The 18045-nt window shown below is 38.6% G+C and overlaps 1 protein-coding gene across 2 annotated transcripts in view; it reads right to left on the bottom strand.

Annotated features, from left to right (window-relative positions):
* Nucleotides 1-18045, bottom strand: part of HPSE2 (heparanase 2 (inactive)) — a 741938-nt gene that overhangs the window by 182278 nt on the left and 541615 nt on the right. The window lies entirely within an intron of this gene.

Consider the following 18045-nt stretch of genomic DNA (forward strand, 5'->3'; position numbering starts at 1 on the left):
AAACAATAGGAGACTGATTAATTAAGTTATGTGTAAATATAGAATACTATAACAGTGGAATTTCTGTGCTGGTGGTACATGTATTTGAAAATTTTTGATGGTTACTTATATCAGGAAATAAAATAATAACATGTCCTTTGCCTCATCCCTTGTATAGATGCCAGACTCAGATCCAATGAACATTTATTATGTGCAACACATAGTGCTGGGCATATCCATGTCCATTATCCTATCTCATAACCTGTTCATAGTAGTACTTCTTAATTAGCACCTCTGATTTTTGAAAAAAGATCAGATACTTAATTAGCACCTCTGATTTTTGAAAAAAGATCAGATACATGGCATACTACATGAAAGCCAGGCATGTTGAGACAGAGTAGTGTTAAAATTAAAAATAATTTATGCAATGCTAATCTAACACACATTTGAGGACATGAATACTTGCTACTATATTATATGGTGACCAGGAATTTGACAAGTAATGCATTGTAATTATTCTTTTATTATTTAATCAAATATATTACACTTTCCTCTTTTCTCAATTAGTTCCCAGTAACTACATTACACGTCAGTATTTATAATTTTTGTTAGCAACACACATAGTTTAATACTTATTGAGATAAAAATTCCAGATGTAATTTTTCAGTACGTAGGATTTCCTGTGAAGAACCTCCCTAGCCTACCCCAATCTGTGGCCCATGGTTGAGGGTCCCTTCATTCTTTTCCTCTTTCCTTTTCTCAAGTACCCAGAATCTGGAGTTAGAAAACCTTGGTTCAATCCCTTCTTTAAAGTGGGTTTTAAAAAATCCAAATCCATAGTATTTTCACAGGATTGGTGTACTGATCACATAAGGAAAAATGCTGGGCACGGGACCTGTCATATAAAAGCTATTCAATAACCAGATCTACCCTGTTCAGATTACTTAACGGCCCAAGGCAGCAGAAACTTACACTGAAAGGCCATGGGATGGGATAGGCAGGGGAGCATCCCTCTGGAGGAGAGCATGCTATCCGCTGTAGAACTTGGAGTGAGGAAAGTGTAGAGCAGCAAGAACAGACGCTGGATTCTCAGCAGGTGTGAGGCAGAGGCAGGGATGGAGATGGCTGTGATTATGTTGTAAAAATTTGGAGTTTGTAAAATCCTTACTGGTCAGCTGGCCTAAAGCATGTAAGCTTGCTACAATATCCCTTAGAAATGATTTTCTGGCTTTGCTTGAACATATCCAGGGACAGGAATTCACTGTCATACACTACTAGGACTGTTTCACTGCATCACAGCTCTAATTGATGAAAAGCTCTTCTGACACGGTGCTGAAATCTGATCCCTGTTACTTCCTCTCAATGGCTAGCATTCTATCTTCTTGAACCCAGAAATGGTCCAATTGCTCCTTCATGTGATACATGGGAGATGAAATCCAGTAACCTTGCTTAAGCGGTTTAGCCTATTCTTGTCCCCAGTTTTACCCTTACAAGCTGGATCCATTCATTCTCAGGTGATCTTGGGCTATTTCTGTGGGCTGTGAATTGGATTGGAGCGGGAGGAGATACAGGCATGGAAACCAATAAACAAAGTTATCTTATCTCAATAGTGCTGGCAAGAAATGATCTGGGTCTAAATAAGGGAGGGAACAAGAAAAGTGAAAGCAAGCAGCCATGAAGGAAGAACAAATAAAGCTTCTGTAGAGGGTAAAAGAGAGGAAGGGAGTCACTGATGACCATCAACATATAAGAGGGATTGCCTTGGAGAACACTGTTGCCAAAGAGATGTAGGTTAGTCATACAGGAATACAATTTGTTAAGAGAGATGAAAGATACTGTCTGACATATCAAAAATACACAGAATATCAAGAAAGAACTATATACCACGTAGCTGGGGATATAAGAAAGAGGTACAGAGAAAAGTTGAGACAAGAAATGTTGACGTGGGGGTCTTTTTCAGGTTATAAGTAATGGCGAAAGCCATGGCTGCAGATGAGCTCTTCAAGAGAATAAGGGAAATGAACAGAGATGTCAGAGACCCTTCAAAATGCTTCTAAAATATGGCCCTGGGCATTGCCTCTACCTTTGACCCAGCTAAGGACCCCTTCCTCCTCTAGCCTGATGATCACAGCATCTTTTTAATAACTTCAGTCTGAGTCCAATTCACATTTGAATGTCAAAGGAATCCTCACATTACACTGAGAAGTTTCAGCAACTTTCATTTGCAAACTTAAACCCACATTTATACTATACTATGGAAATATGAACTTTGGTCACCCAGAATTCCGTATCACTTTTAAGAGAGGGGATCCTTTAATCATAGGGTATGGCCAGGCGCGGTGGCTCAAGCCTGTAATCCCAGCACTTTGGGAGGCCGAGGTGGGCGGATCATGAGGTCAGGAGATCGAGACCATCCTGACTAACATGGTGAAACCCCGTCTCTACTAAAAATACAAACAATTAGCCGGGCGTGGTGGGGGGGCGCCTGTAGTCCCAGCTACTCAGGAGGCTGAGGCAGGAGAATGGCATGAACCCAGGAGGTGGAGCTTGCAGTGAGCCGAGATTGTGCCACTGTACCCCAGCCTGGGCGACAGAGCAAGACTCTGTCTCAAAACAAAACAAAAACAAACAAACAAACAAAAACCCATAGGGTATGAATTTATCAATACCTAAACCTTTTTCTTAGATATTCTTAGACAACTAACTTACTGTACTTATCCATTGTAAATGTGAAGCTTCTAAGAAAACATTCAGCATCAACAGTCTGTGGCTATTTGAAAGCTTCTTCCCAGTTACACAGCTTTGGTTCTCTGATGGTAGTTGCATGTGGTGATAGGTTCAATATAAATATATCATTTATATTTGGGCATGAAGGAGATGGAGTAGTCTGTGGTGACCATTTTATGAGAATAAATTGCTAAAAATGATGATAATAGTGATTTCTTTTTTTTCTTTTCTCTTTAAAAAAAAAAAAAAACCTGGCAGAATGGTCTAGCATTACCTAGACTGACACTTTTAGGTAAATCATAGTCATCCTCCAAGCTCTCTTGAAATTCAGCATCACTTAAGATCATACCACAAGTGGTCGAGCTGTTCCACTAAAAACCAAAGCCAAGAAAGGCTGTGCAGAAATAACCTTTCTGGGAACTATCACAAAGGCTATGAAGTTGAAACTTCTGTATTAATACATGGTCAAAAGGTCTGTCTCACCCAATGCCAGCAATTCATTCTTGCCTCTAGATTGGCAGGTCATATCAAGCGTATCTCTGGGGAAGTGGCAAAGACAGCAGACTATACAAAGTAAAAGGAACCACTTATCAATGTATTCACCAACTCTCCTGTCCCCCTTAATTTTACATTTTAGTTCCAGTACAATAATCTTCATCTTATTTTATTTGGTGTTGCCCTTTATTTTTATTACAAAAGAACTAAATGCTCATTGTAGACGAATTAGAGAATGAACATAAACAAAATAGAAACAGGAAAATGGAAAATCACCTACAGTATAATAAGCACAACACCTAGAGAAGCTCATTGCAACATTTTGCTGCATACTCTTCCAGTTTTTCATAGTAAATAAACATAAAATTTCCCATAATTAGTTTTTTAATAAACCTGTATTCCAGATCCTATTCAACTAGCATTTAAATTTAAAATTGCTCCAAATGAGACATCCAAGCCCATCTCACAGGGATACTGTCAGAAAGATTACAGACTCCCAGTCAAAGCATCTTACTCTTATTTTAATTTCATTCTGGCCATTTAGAGGTCCTCTGCCAGGAGCAGAGCTCACCTCCTTCCTGTCTCTGTCAGCCAAGTTTTAACCCCATTCCCATCCCACTGACCCCCTTCATCAGGCCCCTAGATTCAGTCTTCAGGATTGTACTACAATTAGCCACTTATGCCCATTAGGCTTTTAAAACATTTAATGAGGAGAGTTTGTTGGCTCCAGGGGCAGCTGGTTTTGTTTACCTGGCCCTTTACTTTAAAAGGAAAAACCTTTGCCCTTTATTATCTGACCCCTTCTTTTATTTCAGGTAATTGCATTAGTGCGGGCTTCCCAATGCTCAGGAATTTCCGGACTTATCTTGCTCCCTGCTGGTTTCAAGGAGGAGGGGCAGCCTGCTCAGAATTCTAACACCCAGCCTGCTGACTGGGCAGGTAATGCCAGAAAATCGGGGCCTTCCCTACTGAAGGGGGAGAAGCTTGGATAATCATTAGAAAAACCCTGTTGACCTATAAAACCTATTCTGCCACCTCAAAGCAAACACTGGAGAAAGGCTGATTTGAGTATTTAGGCTTTATAAATTGCACTTGCCCCTTCTCCAAAGGCCCTCAGCCTGGGCTCCTGCTGAGCACTTGCCATCAAGCTTTTCTTCTGAGGCTACATTAGTTTTCATCTTCTTTGCAATGGGTCAACCTTTTTATCTTGTGTTTCAGAACTGCTTTGGGCAGGAACGTTTAGATGAAATGAACACTGTTACAAAAAAAGTCAACCTTCCTATCCTGTGTTTCAGAACTGCTTTGGGCAGGAAAGCTTAGATGAAATGAACACTGTTACAAAGAAAGGTTCTACAGAATACAGATGTTTCTTTGGCTTTCTTAAACCAGTTCAAATAATTCCATACAGGAATCATCTAACCTAATAAACGGACATAGTTCAGTAAGAAAGAGTTTGTACTCTGGAAAAATGCTATAGAAAAATAGTACAGGCAAAGGTCAGAGTTGTGAGCAATACTAAAGGCAAATAATGTCTTTAATGAAAGAATGAGTGCCTGTATGACTTAACCCACGATAAGCCAACCGAGGCTCAAGTGCTATGCCAAGGGCTCCATTTTCTTCATCTTCTTGCTCTCCTAACTCTTTGCACACTTTGGGTTCTGTGCCTCAAGCCCAGACCCTTTTCCCCATATATCCAGAATTGTATGTGGAGAGGCTCAAATCATCTTGGTCCTAGCAGTGTTAAGGAGAGGTGTACAGGAAGCTGGGAAAGGAAAGGGGTAGGGAAATCACACGCAGCTTCAGCCACTGGAGCGGGCTCTACGGAGGGACCTCTAAAAATTTTCAGAATAGTAGCAGGTGATGGCACCAGAATTGTGGGCAGAAGTGGATCCATGTGCTTTTGGTCTGAAACTTACACAAGTTGTGGGGCCCTCTTTAAGAAGAGGAAATCAAAAGTACAAAACAAGGCTAGGCACAGTGGCTCATGCCTGTAGTCTCAGCACTTTGGGAGACCAAAGTGGAAGGATCTCCTGAGACCAAGAGTTTGAGACCTGCCTGGGCAACATAGCAAGACCCTCGTCTCTACAAAAAATAAAAAAATTAGCTGGGTGTAGTGGCACAGGAGGATCACTTGAGCCACGGAATTCGAGGTTACAGTGAGCTATTACGGCACCAGTACTCAGCCTGGGTGACAGAACGAGACTCTCTAAAAAAAAAATTAGAAAGCATTTTTTAAACTACAAAACACATAACAGATACAAAAGTAAGTATTTATATCGAATGACAAAATAAATCACAACAAACTCCCAGAAACTTAGAGAATCGAGTTCCTTTCTTCTGAGAGCTCTTCAAGCAATTTACCAGAAATGTTTACATAATGCTTCCTCATAGCAACCTGCCCCCATCCCCTTACCCCTTACCACCTAGAACATCCTACAACTCTCAGCATTCATAGGAATCAATGCAAGAGAGGGGTCTGAAGCTTAATTCATTAGCTTCATGGTAAATCTAAACTGTGAGGCATTAATAACAAGAATGATAGGGTCTAAGTGGCCAGAACCCAACCATCTATGTGCAGTATTTTAAAAAATTCAGTGTTTGTAAATTGGGGGTTGCTTATACTGTTGCCACATCCTTTCCCTGGCCTCTTTTCATGTAATTGTCATTGTTCGTGGCAGAATAGCACAACTGAACTATAATTAAGTTAGTATATTACTAACTAGGAGAAAATAGAAAGGAGAAAGAAGAAGGGAGGAGTCTTACATATATTAAGTTCCTTCTTATTTGCTAGCTATTATACATATAGTGTCATTTAATCTTCATGAACACTCTCTATTTTGCAGATTAGAAACTACAGCTCACACGGTATTAGTAAGTAGGAAACCAGAGATCACATAGGTACTAAGTAACAGACACCAAAACCTTTTCCCTTTGTACTTTGTCTGCCAAGTGTCCCAACAATACAGCACCATGCTTACTTCATTGGTCCTGTAATCAAGTAAAATTGTTTTTTAACTGCCTTTAGTCTTGCTTACTTCAACCAAATTTAAACAATATTGAACTAAATGCAAATTTCTCAAGAAAACAAAACAATTACAACAAAACTAACCCAAAACAATAACAAAAGCAAAAACCAGCGTAGATAAGTAAAAGCATGGAGGTGGTAAAACTCTATTCTTTTCTTTGCAAAAAAGTTTTTCAAAGTGTTTTAGTAATTGTTATATAAAGAAAAAGCGGCTCCATGGTCAAATAAGTTTAGGAAATGTTGGGTTAAAACCAAATTCAGTAGTACTTCCTGTTTCAGCCATGACAGAACTGAACAGCAACCAATTCAGGCTGCGATTCTTGAGAGATGGTAGGGCACATGAGGTGAACTTCAGATCCCATTCACCTGAGCTTGCTCCTTGGGACAGGGTAAAGATAATTTACTGACTACCAAAATTTGAGCTTCCCTTCCATAGTGCTGAGCTATTGCCAAGAAGCAGCTGCCAGGCAGAACCTACATTTCTTTGCCCCTCTTACATGGTAGAGGCAGGGGAATGCCAAAACGATGTGAGCAGAAATAATGTGACACTTCAGGGCTAAAGTAGATGTAGGTGTTTTTCACTTTCGAGCAGAAATTAAGAAGCCATGTCTTCTTTGTAGTGTCTGTCCCCATTGCCAGCTGAATGGAAAAGTCTCTGAGGAAAAGCCACAAAATGGTAAGTACCTGGGTCCTGGAATGGCCACATGTGAGGCCATCTCCGAGGTACATCAGCACTGGACTGTCACGCTGGTGAGAAGCAAACTTCTACTGCCAGGCCACTGAAATGTGGGGATTTAATTGTTAAAACAATTTGTGTTATATTAACTAATATATGGATATTCATTACAACAAAACACCTTTATACCAATCAATCTGTTTGACCAACAGTTCATAATAAAAGAGGTTTTCCTTTGAGAAGAAACTGTCCTTGTATGAAAATTAAAAAGATTAGCCTGGAGAACTTACTTGCAATTCTAGTTTGAATTGACTGAATGTCTACCAGTGATTGGCTGAATAATAACTTTCATTCTAATCCCACGCAAGAACAGTTGATGAGGGGAGATATTATTCTTATTTTTCTATATTTAGACATACTGAACCTGGTGTAAAAACACAGTGACCAAGGTGATTACTAATGACCAAAAAGGACATGGAATCTAGAATGTTGGAAGGGAGGCCAGTTAATAAAGGTCACATATCAGTAGGAGGCAGTCTTTTGACAACATAGAATATTCTCCATTAGGCTTCTAGATACTCAGGGACAGCCAATAGTTTGAGGTAGATTTAATGAGACATTCTCATTATTTGGTATCTCACTGAGGATATGAAAGCACATGTCCTAACTTGCATGCATCACAAAAGCTAGAGGTTCAACTCTAGCCTGCATGATGTTTCTTATGTCCAGACAACCCAACACACACATCAAACTGCTTTTCTTCCTACACTCACCAACACCCTGTATATTTTAGTTCCTGTTCCTAACTTTTACAACCAGCAAATTCAATGTCATAGAGCTATACCTTCTTAAAGGATGCTCACTGTGGAGAATATTGCACTGAAAGGAAATCTTACCTCACTATGATTCTTTTTATGACAATTGTCACTTCTCTGTTTAAAAAGAAAAGCTAGTTCTCACCATATAAAGCCTTTAAAGGGATTATTTACCAGGAAGATATATGTATGTGCATATAAGCATGTGTCTAGATATGTGTTAAGAGAAACAGAAAGAGATTGAGAGGGAGAGACAGTCAGTTCTGTATGATGCAAATCACATCAGGGCCAGGAAATAAAATTTAAGTTCCTTGAACTAGTGCTCAGAATATATAATATTTGAAACTGATAGATGACTCAGTTAAATTTATTCAGCTAATAGGAATTCTAATGTCATAATTCTAAGGTAAAATTTCACATGTCCCTCTGTAACAGAATGTTTCTTTACCATCCTTTCTTTTAAAAATTTTCAAGGAATTTAAAAAATGGTACCCTAAAATATTGTATTTTTTCCCCTCCAATCTCCTACAAATTCACTTTGGTTATCTAACCAAAAAGAGTCTGAGAATTAGAGAAATATCAGCATATTATCTTCTTCTCTGTGATTGAGGAAAGATTTTGTTTGAACACAAAGAGAAAGCAAGCCAACTGCTATCATTTTGAAGTCATGTTAAGTAGAAGGGTAGATCCCCTTTAAAGAACTAGTTCCTTTTTTTTTTTTTTTTTTTTTTCTTGAGATGGAGTCTCGCTCTGTCACCCAGGCTGGAATGCAGTGGTGTGATTATGGCTCACTGCAACCTCCGCCTACTGGGTTCAAGCAATTCTCTGCCTCAGCCTCCCGAGTAGCTCGGATTACATGCACCCGCAACCACGCCTGCCCAATTTTTGTATTTTTAGTAGAGACAGGTTTCACCATGTTGGTCAGGCTGGTCTCAAACTCCTGGCCTCAGGTGATCCACCTGCCTCGGCTTCCCAAAGTGCTGGGATTACACATGTGAGCCACCACACCCAGCCAGAAATAGTTCCATTTTTAAAAGTTAATTAAAGACAGAAATAAAAAGCAATTGCTCCTTGAAAGAAACAATGATAGTTCACTTTCTAAATCAAGATCAAAAAAGGTAAAATTTCATTTAATACATTCTCATCACATATTTTAGACAATTAAAGTAGAAGCAAGTATATATATAGAACAAAAGGAAAATAGGGAATAGGAAGGTAAGAGCCAGATGAGGAAGGAAACACCAACATAGTGCATTGGGGATCTTTTGGTTCCCCCAAGCCAACTCATCCTTTCTGCCTCTGTTCTTTACATCTGTGTATCCTACTAAGCCTCATCATTCAACAACCAGTCCCACATACACCCTTTCAGCCACCTGCTTTTTTCAATCACCAAGTCCCTAAAGTGACCTCTCATGATTCACTGGTTTTATACCACCACCTGTCCAATCCTACCTCGGTCAGTGAAACACAACAGAGCAGTTTTTACCCCCTGCCCACTCCCAATCTCCCACTATCTAGCACCTACTCCAAATCCCCTGAGTTCTGTTACTTGAGTGGCAAACCAAGGCTTAACCTCCACTTCCATTCTCCAGGCAGTGCAACCCTTCTTGGCAAAACTACAAGGTCTACATGACTGGTCTTTGGAGACCTTCATCTGTTCAGCCTTCTCCTCACAAAGCCTAGGCTTAATTAAATGGTATCTTGGCTAAAATGTGACATAGACTCTTTCTCTCTTACCCAGTGGTTATTAATCCTGTCTGAATTTGCATTAACTAAGATAATAATTATTCAAACAAAATTTTTACCTACTAGATAGCAATCTGGACAAGGAGCTAGGAGAGCTGGTTTTCCAATCATTAGTCTTGTCACCTTAAGCAAGTCACTTAGTTTCTTTTGTCTTCTTTCATCTACCTAGGTTTTTAAGCCTAGATCAAGGATGGCTAATAACTAACTGGATTCTATCAGTTTTTGCCTCACATATTTTGACCCTCTGTTGTTAAATGCATACATGTTTAGGATAATTCTTGGAGAATTAATCTATATATCATTATGTAATGGTGCTCTTTATCCCTGATAATTGTCCTTGTTCTGAGGTCTGCTTTGTCTGAAACATAGCTGCTTCAGCTGTCCTTTTATTTGTGTGTGCATGGTGTACTTCTCTCTTTACTTTTAACCTATCTGAGTCTTTATGTTTAAATTGAGTTTATTGTAGACAATATATGGTTAAGTTTGTTTTTATATCCTCCCTGACAATCTTTGTCTTTTAATTGGTATAGTTAGACTATTCACATTTAGAATGATGATTGATATAATTAGGTTTAATATCTATTATGCTCTAAGTGTTTTCTATTCCTTGTATCTGTTATTTTTTTAATCTCTTCTTTTTTGTTGTCTCTGGTTTTAGTTGAGCATTTTATATAATTACATTTTATCTCCTCTCTTAGTATACTATTATATTTCTTTCTAAAACATTTTATGTGGTTGCCCTAGAGTTTCCAATATACATTTTTAATGAATCTAAGTGTATCTTCAAATAACCCTATACTGCTTCATATGCAGTACAGGTAATAATAGAGTATCCTAAATTTATCCCACCCTTCATTTCTATCATTCATTTGCCTTATATATATGCTATAATAACCCAGTACATTGTGGCTATTATTACTTTAAACATTTATCTTTTAGACAAATTAAAATAAGGAAAATAAAATTTTTATTTTACCTTTATTTATTCCTTCCCTGACACCCTTCCTTTCCTTTTGTAGACTTGCATTTCTGATCTATATCACATTCCTTCTACCTGAAAAGCTTCTATCAATCTCTCATGCAGGGAAAGTCTGCTGGTGATAAATTCACTCAGTTTTTGTTTGTCTGAGAAAGACTTTATTTCTCTTTCACTTTTCATGGATAATTTTGCTGGATACAGAATTCTAGGTTGGTGAGTTTTTTTTTTCAACATTTTAATGATTTCACTACACTATTTTCATGCTTGCATTGTTTCTTATGATACTTCAGATCCTTGTTCATATTGCTTCATATCAATGCACTTCATTGCCTTGTTCCTCTTTAGGTAAGCTATTGTTTTCCTATTGTTTTTCAAGATTTTCTCTTTTTTCTTTGGTTCTCTGCAGTTTGAATATAATATGCCTGGCTGTAGTTTTCAAGGAATTTATCCTGCTTGGTGTTCCCTGAGCTTCCTGGATCTGTGGCCTTATAGCTGTCATTAATTCCAGAAAGTTCTCTGCTATTATTACTTCAACACTTGAATTACTTTAAGCCATTATTATTTCATTATTCTTCTGCTCTGCTTTCTCCTTCTTCTCCTTCTGCTATTCTAATTATGTGTATGTTACACATTTTGAAATTGTCCCACATTTCTTGGCTATTCTGTTGTTTTCATTCTTTTACCTTTCTGAATTTCAGTTTGGGCAATTTCTATTGACCTATCCTCAAGCTCACCAATTCTTTCATCAGCTGTATCCAGTCTACTAATGAGCCTACTGAAGGCATTCTTCATTTTTGTGACAATGTTTTTTATTTCTATCATTTCCTTTTGATTCCATTGTAGAGTTTCTATCTCTCTACTTATATTAACCATGTATTTTTGCATGTTGTCTACTTCCATTAGAGCACTTAATGTATTAATCATAGTTAAATTCTCCATCTAGTAATTCTAATAACTGTGTCATATATAAGACTGGTTCTGATATTTTGTTCAGACTGTGTTTTTTCTTGCTTTTGGCTTACTTTGTAATTTTTTTTGTTGAAAACTGACATGCTGAATTAGGTAATAGGAACTGAGGAAAAAAGACCTTTGGCGTGAGGTTTTGGGCGAGGAGCTGGACTGTGTTTGCTATATCTGTAGATGCCAGAGGCTTCAAATCCCCCTAGTATCCTTGTTTATGCCTCTTTTCTTCACTTTAGGCTTTCCTAATTACTCCTCTTCAAAGAGAATTTGTATCTGGTGAACTCTATCAGTTGTATTCACTGTTACTATGCTGCTGGTGTGGCAGTAAGTTGTGGGAGAAGGGAAGTGCTCTGTAACTTTATGGTTAAATCTCAGTCTTTTAGTGGACCTTTGTCTCTGGGCTATGATCATCACCTTTTTTTCCCAGTAGGATAGCTTTCCCGCTCTATGTAAGACAGAAAGGCTAGAGAGGGCTAGAGTGTGGGGAATGCCCTTTCCCATCTGGGATAAGGCTTGGAGAGTTGGCTTTTTTTATGGAAAATGCTATGGTCATATTTCAGAATGATTTACTCTCTCTCTCTGACAGAGTTACTAGGAAATCTTTTTTGGATCCCACAAAAGTGTGGAGCCAAAGACTGCAGCTCCCAGGTTTTTACGCTCAAATTAGTTCACACGAAGTCTCCAGCAATTCATCGGAATTACCACTTAAGTGTTGATACCAGCTTATGGCTTCAGCAATTTCTGCTCTTATTAAGCAAATTTTGGTGGTAACTGTGGATTCACCTGTCTCTCCAGATTTCAGGGTGGTGTTTGCTCTGCAACATCAATTCTCTGATGCATTCAAGAAAAGTCATTGATTGTCGGTTTGTTTAGCTTTTGCTTGTATGAAATTTCAGCTTTTTCTTGTATAAATAGGAAGTAACAACTTCCTATTTTCATGTTTGAGCTGAAACCAGAAGTCCACTAATGGAATTCTCATCATGCATGTCAACACTGACCTTTTGCAGTTGTGCTGGGAAATACCCTTAATCTCCACTTCGTATTGTCAATTAGTATGTTAATATGACCAATTACTTTGGTCTGCCATGGTTATGAGAGTAAGGAATAAAGGCACATGTGATACACACGTGTCATTTTGATCAAGATGCTTTCTAAGGCCCTTTCCAGATCCAAGACTCAAGGTCTCCTCTTTGACACAGTGAAATAATACCATAGGGTGTCCCCTCAACACATATGAAGGTACTATATTTCAGTCAGTGAAACTGCATTGTGTAGAATGTTGTCCAACAGATGTGAACAGGATAAAATCCAACATGTGAGAAAAGCAAAACAAAATGACTTTCCTAAAGGTTTCACATTAGTTTCCTATTTGAGTTTTTTTTTTTTTTTTAAATTGAGACAGAGTCTTGCTCTGTTGCCCAGGCTGGAGTGCAATGGCGCAATCTCGGCTCACTGCAACTGCCACATCCCAGGTTTAAGCGATTTTCCTTCCTCAGCCTCCTGAGTAGCTGGGACTACAGGCACATCCCACCACACCCGGCTAATGCTTTGTAATTTTAGTACAGATGGGGTTTCACTGTGTTAGCCAGGATGGTCTCAATCTCCTGACCTCATGATCCACTTGCCTCAGCCTCCCAAAGTGATGGGATTACAGGTGTGAGCTACCATGCCCAGCCTTGAGTTTGATTTTCTACACTTTCATTTATACATGAGATTGATAAATCATCGTTGTTTTGCACTGTCCCTATGCATGCCTCTTCCTTAATGTGGGTTGTGCTTGTATGCCTTTGAGAGAATAAGATAGACAAAGAGTATTTATATTATACCAGATATCAGCATCCATGTCATCACATAATTGACTTTTTTATGAGGACCCACCATAAGAATTTATATCAAGGCTTAGTATCAGAAAAATGATGCTTCTCATGAAAACTTACTTTGATTTCTTACTTACAGACACTAGATTTTGTTTTCCACTTTGCTTTGGCCACTATGAAACATAGAGTCAAACTTATATCCCATCTGTCACAAGAGAATAGAATCAGCTGATAGGTTTTTTTTTGTTTTTTTTTTTGAGATGGAGTTTCACTCCTGTTGCCCAGTCTGGAGTGCGGTGGCCTGATCTCGGCTCACTGCAACCTCTGTCTCCCGGGTTCAAGTGATTCTCCTGCCTCAGCCTCCTGAGTAGCTGGGATTATAGGCATCCGCCACCACACTCGGCTAATTTTTGGTATTTTTGGTAGAGACATGGTTTCACCATATTGGCCGGGCTGGTCTCGAACTCCTGACCTCAGCTGATCCACCCACATTGGCCTCCTAAAGTGCTGAGATTACAGGCATGAGCCACCACGCCTGGCCTGATGGGCATTTTTTTGGAGTACTAATCTTTCTCATCACTTTATTGCTACTCTAACCCTATTTTCCATTTACTCTTCCTTCCTCAGTTTTTAAAAAATAATGTTGCTATTGGACAGCAAAGTAACCAGAAGAGAGGTTGAGAGAAGCTGTGCAAAAAAAAAAAAAAAGCATTCAATAATTCACAAACTATATACTTGGCCCTTATTTATACAAAGCTATGCAAAGACCTTCAGTTTTGTATCCTGCTTATGTTCCTTCCCTCTTTCCTCCAAAATCCTTTTTTTTTGTTTGTTTTGTTTTGTTTTGTTTTGTTACCACTCTGTCATCCAGGCTGGAGCGCAGTGGTGTGATCTCGGCTCACTGCAAACTCTACCTCCTGGTTCATGCGATTCTTGTGCTTCAATGCTCCCTGCCCCAGTAGCTGGGATTATAGGTGCACGCCACCATGCCCAGCTAATTTTTGTATTTTTAGTAGAGATGGGGTTTTACCATGTTGGCTGGGCTGGTCTCGAACTCTTGACCTCAAATAATCTGCTTGCCTTGGTCTCCCAGAGTGCTGGGATTACAGGCATGAGCCACTGCTCCCGGCCCCAAATCTATTTTTTATATTATAAGATATTGGGAAAGGTTCAGTAAGTTCTGTTCTCTTATTAAGTTTAAAAACACTCTTTGTCAGATAAAATATTGTACTTGGTATAATACAGTTTAAGGCTGAATCACAAAGACATTAACCTTTAGTCTGCTGTAAATAGATTTCCCTTTCTAATAATTCTTAGACATGTTTATGTTTTCCAGGGGCTGGAATTGACCGTCTTAAGTGGCACCAATAGTTGGTAAGGTTGAAAAATTAATATAATCAGGACTACCTGGTATTTTTAGGACATATTTTCCCAAAGATCACAGAGTACTTCAGAGATAACAAACTTAAGGGATTTTTTGGAATGAGAACAGAAAAAGTTTTGTTTTTTCTCTTCCTTCATAATGAAGAAGAAAGTCCGGGACTTCATTGCAGGGCACATTCCATCAGAGTGTATATGGTTTGGGGGTGGGGAGGATCAGAAAAGTGGAGGCAGTCTTGGGGTTATAGGGTAAAGGATGGGCCTAAATGATACAATGAAGGACTATCGCCATGCCCGGGGGTCACAGACTTTTCCTGGAAAGGGCTAGATAACAAGTAATTTAGGCCGTGGGAGCTAGATGTTCCCTGTACTCTACTCTGCTATGGTTATATCAAAGCAATTTATAATTCATAAATGAATGAGCATAGCTGTGTTCTAAGAAAATTTTATTTGTGAATACTAGAATTTGAATTGCATATATGAATAATTTTCACATCACAAGGTGTTATTTTTGTTTTTGTTTCAACCATTTGCAAAGACATAAAACGTTGTTAGGCCCACTGGCCATGCAAAAACCCGTGATGGGCAGGATTGGTAAATATCTTCTCTCAGTTTGTGACTTGATTTATCACTATCATTGATTGAAATAAAATCCAATTAATCACTTTTTTTTTTTTTTTTTTTTTTTTTTTTAGGGTTGGTGAGCTTTATGTCCTACTTAAGAAATCTTTGCCTACCCTAAGGTCACAAGAGTATTTTATGCTTTCTTTCGAAGCTTCAGTGTTTTACCTTTCACACAATACTTTTATATATGATGTAAGGTATGGATCAAGCAAAAATCCTAAAAACAGCCAAAGAAAAAAGACATTACTTTCAAAAGAGTGACCATATTACTTATATTTGATTTATCAACAAAAATTATTGAGGCCAGAAGATAATGGAATGACATTTTTAGACAGCCAAATTTGGACTTCAGCAATTTGACTATGATTTACATCGTTGTGGCTTCTTTTGTATGTATCTTGATTGATACTGGCAGAGTTTTTTTTTTTTAATTGAGATAAAACCCACATAACATAAAATTAACCATTTTAAAGTGCAATTTAGTGACGTTTAGTACATTCACAAAGTTGTACAACCATCACCATTATCTAGTTCCAAAATATTTTCATTACCCTAAAAGGAAATCCTATATCCATTAAGCAGTCACTCACCATTTCCCACCTCCCTATAGAACCTGGAATCTACTAAGCATTTTTTTTTGTCTCTATGGATTTACCTATTTTTGATATTTCATATACATTAATTCCTCAGTATATGTGGGGGATTGGTTCCAGGACCTCCATGTTACCAAAATCCACACATAGTCAGGTCTTGCAGTCTGCTCTGTTGACCCTGTGTAAACAAAAAAGTCAGGCCTCTGTATACTCAGGTTCTGCATCCCAGTAATGCTGATTTTCCATCCACATTTGGTTGAAAAAAAATCCATGTATAAGTGAACCTGAACATTTCAAACTACATTGTTCAAGAGTCAACTATAAATGGAATCCTATAGTATGTTGTCCTTTATGACTGGCTTCTTTCACTTAATGTTTTTGAAGTTCGTTCACATTGTACCATGTATCAGTATTTCATTTCTTTTTATGGCAGAATAACATTCGATGGTATTGATATATTTTATTTATTCATTCATCTGTTGATGGACATTAGGGATGATTCTACCTTTAAGCTATTGTGAGTACTGCTGTATGAACATTCATGTACATATATTTGTTTGAATGCCTGTTTTCAATTCTTTGGAACATACACATCTATGAGTGAAATCACTGGGTAACAGTAACAGTAGGAAGGTCCTATGGATGGAAATCACTCTCACCTCAGAAGAGTCAGTAAAGGGTCTCCTTTGAACAAATTTCCACATGAAAAATTAGAAAGATAAAGAAAACAAACAAAGACAATCTGGGTTAGAGTGAAATTGAAATTACACAGGACAATGGGTCCACTTAGAGAAGAGGAAAGGAAAGCTGATAATAGATGCCAAGAGTATTAGCATTTTTCTCGCTAGGAGACTTGGTATTGCTAACTTCACTGAGTACTTGTGAGGCATTAATAAGCTAAGAATGGGAAAACTTAAACTATTTTTTCAATTAAACTTTGGTTGCAGCATCATTAAAACTAAGCTGTTCTGCGTGCTACCGATTTCATTCTTGGCTACCAGGCTGGTTATTTGTTTGTTGTCTGAATGAAGAGAGAAAGTGCTGCTGGGGGGGATGATCAAAGAGAAGTACACATGAGGGGAAAAGAATGGTCATATGTTAATGAGTAAGAGGCAGCTGATCCCTGAGGGGTTCTCAGCACAATTTTCTCGTTGCAAATTTATTTTCTAAATTTGTTAACACTATGAGTGCAGAACTGTACAAATGCCTGGGATTTCTTTTTTCCCTTTTCCAGTTGTGTTGGGTGGTTTTATTACTTTAGAACTGGAAGGGACTACATGATCATAAAGGTCTTCTCACTTATAGATGTAGAAACCCAGAGAGGTGAAATTCTGGTCCAAGGTCATGCAACTTATTATTGGGGCTCCTTTCCATGCCTCTGAAAATAGTTATAAGTTCTACTTTTAAAATTGGCCACTATGAAAAACGTAGATTTTAAAAGGTGCCCCTGGCATGCCATAGCCTCTCTTGGCCATAGGAAAAATCTTGGCAAAGGGCTGGCAAAGGAGCCCACTTGAACAGGGAGGCAATTCTTGGCATCAGCTGCGTCTCTGCACTTTGGCTTTCCCGTAATGGCCCTTATACACTCAGGATGAAGTTTCAGAGTTTGAAGATGACCTTCATCTTTCCTTTCCTTCTGTTTCCTTTATGAGGGATGGGGGTAGAACCAGAGACCTTGCAACAATGCTACCATATGTTCATGGCATTGGGTGTCCCTTGAGCAATTTTCTCTTCACAATGAATCCCTGTCTTTCATCTATATGGAACCTACTATATTTGCCAAGTACCTTTTCATCTGCACTCTCAGTGAACCTCAAAACCTTCCTAGTTAGGTTCCATTATCCCAATTTTCAAGAGGAGAAATTTAAAATGTAAAGAGGGAGTAGGCTGAATTGGCACCAGAGGCCAGGACACATCTCAGGACACCCACCTTGAATCTGGACTGCTAGCCATTCTTTAGCTCCTCCTTGCCCTGACACAGCCTTCCTCCCAGGGTGTATGAGCCTGTTTGGCATAGAATAACCTGCACTAATGCTCCCCTGGGAATCACAAGCCCAGTGCAAGCTGAGAAGACAGAGAGGCTGGTGAAGGGAATGGGAAATAATTATCTCCTTCAAAGGATACATAAGAAAAGTCACTGGAAGCAGCATGATAAAACTTGGACTAATGAAGTCTCAAAGGATTCTGGTCTTGGAGAAGAAAATATAGTTTACTGGTTTCCAAATC

Source organism: Pongo pygmaeus, chromosome 8, assembly GCF_028885625.2.
Source record: "Pongo pygmaeus isolate AG05252 chromosome 8, NHGRI_mPonPyg2-v2.0_pri, whole genome shotgun sequence".
NCBI classification, from domain to species: Eukaryota; Metazoa; Chordata; class Mammalia; order Primates; family Hominidae; genus Pongo; species Pongo pygmaeus.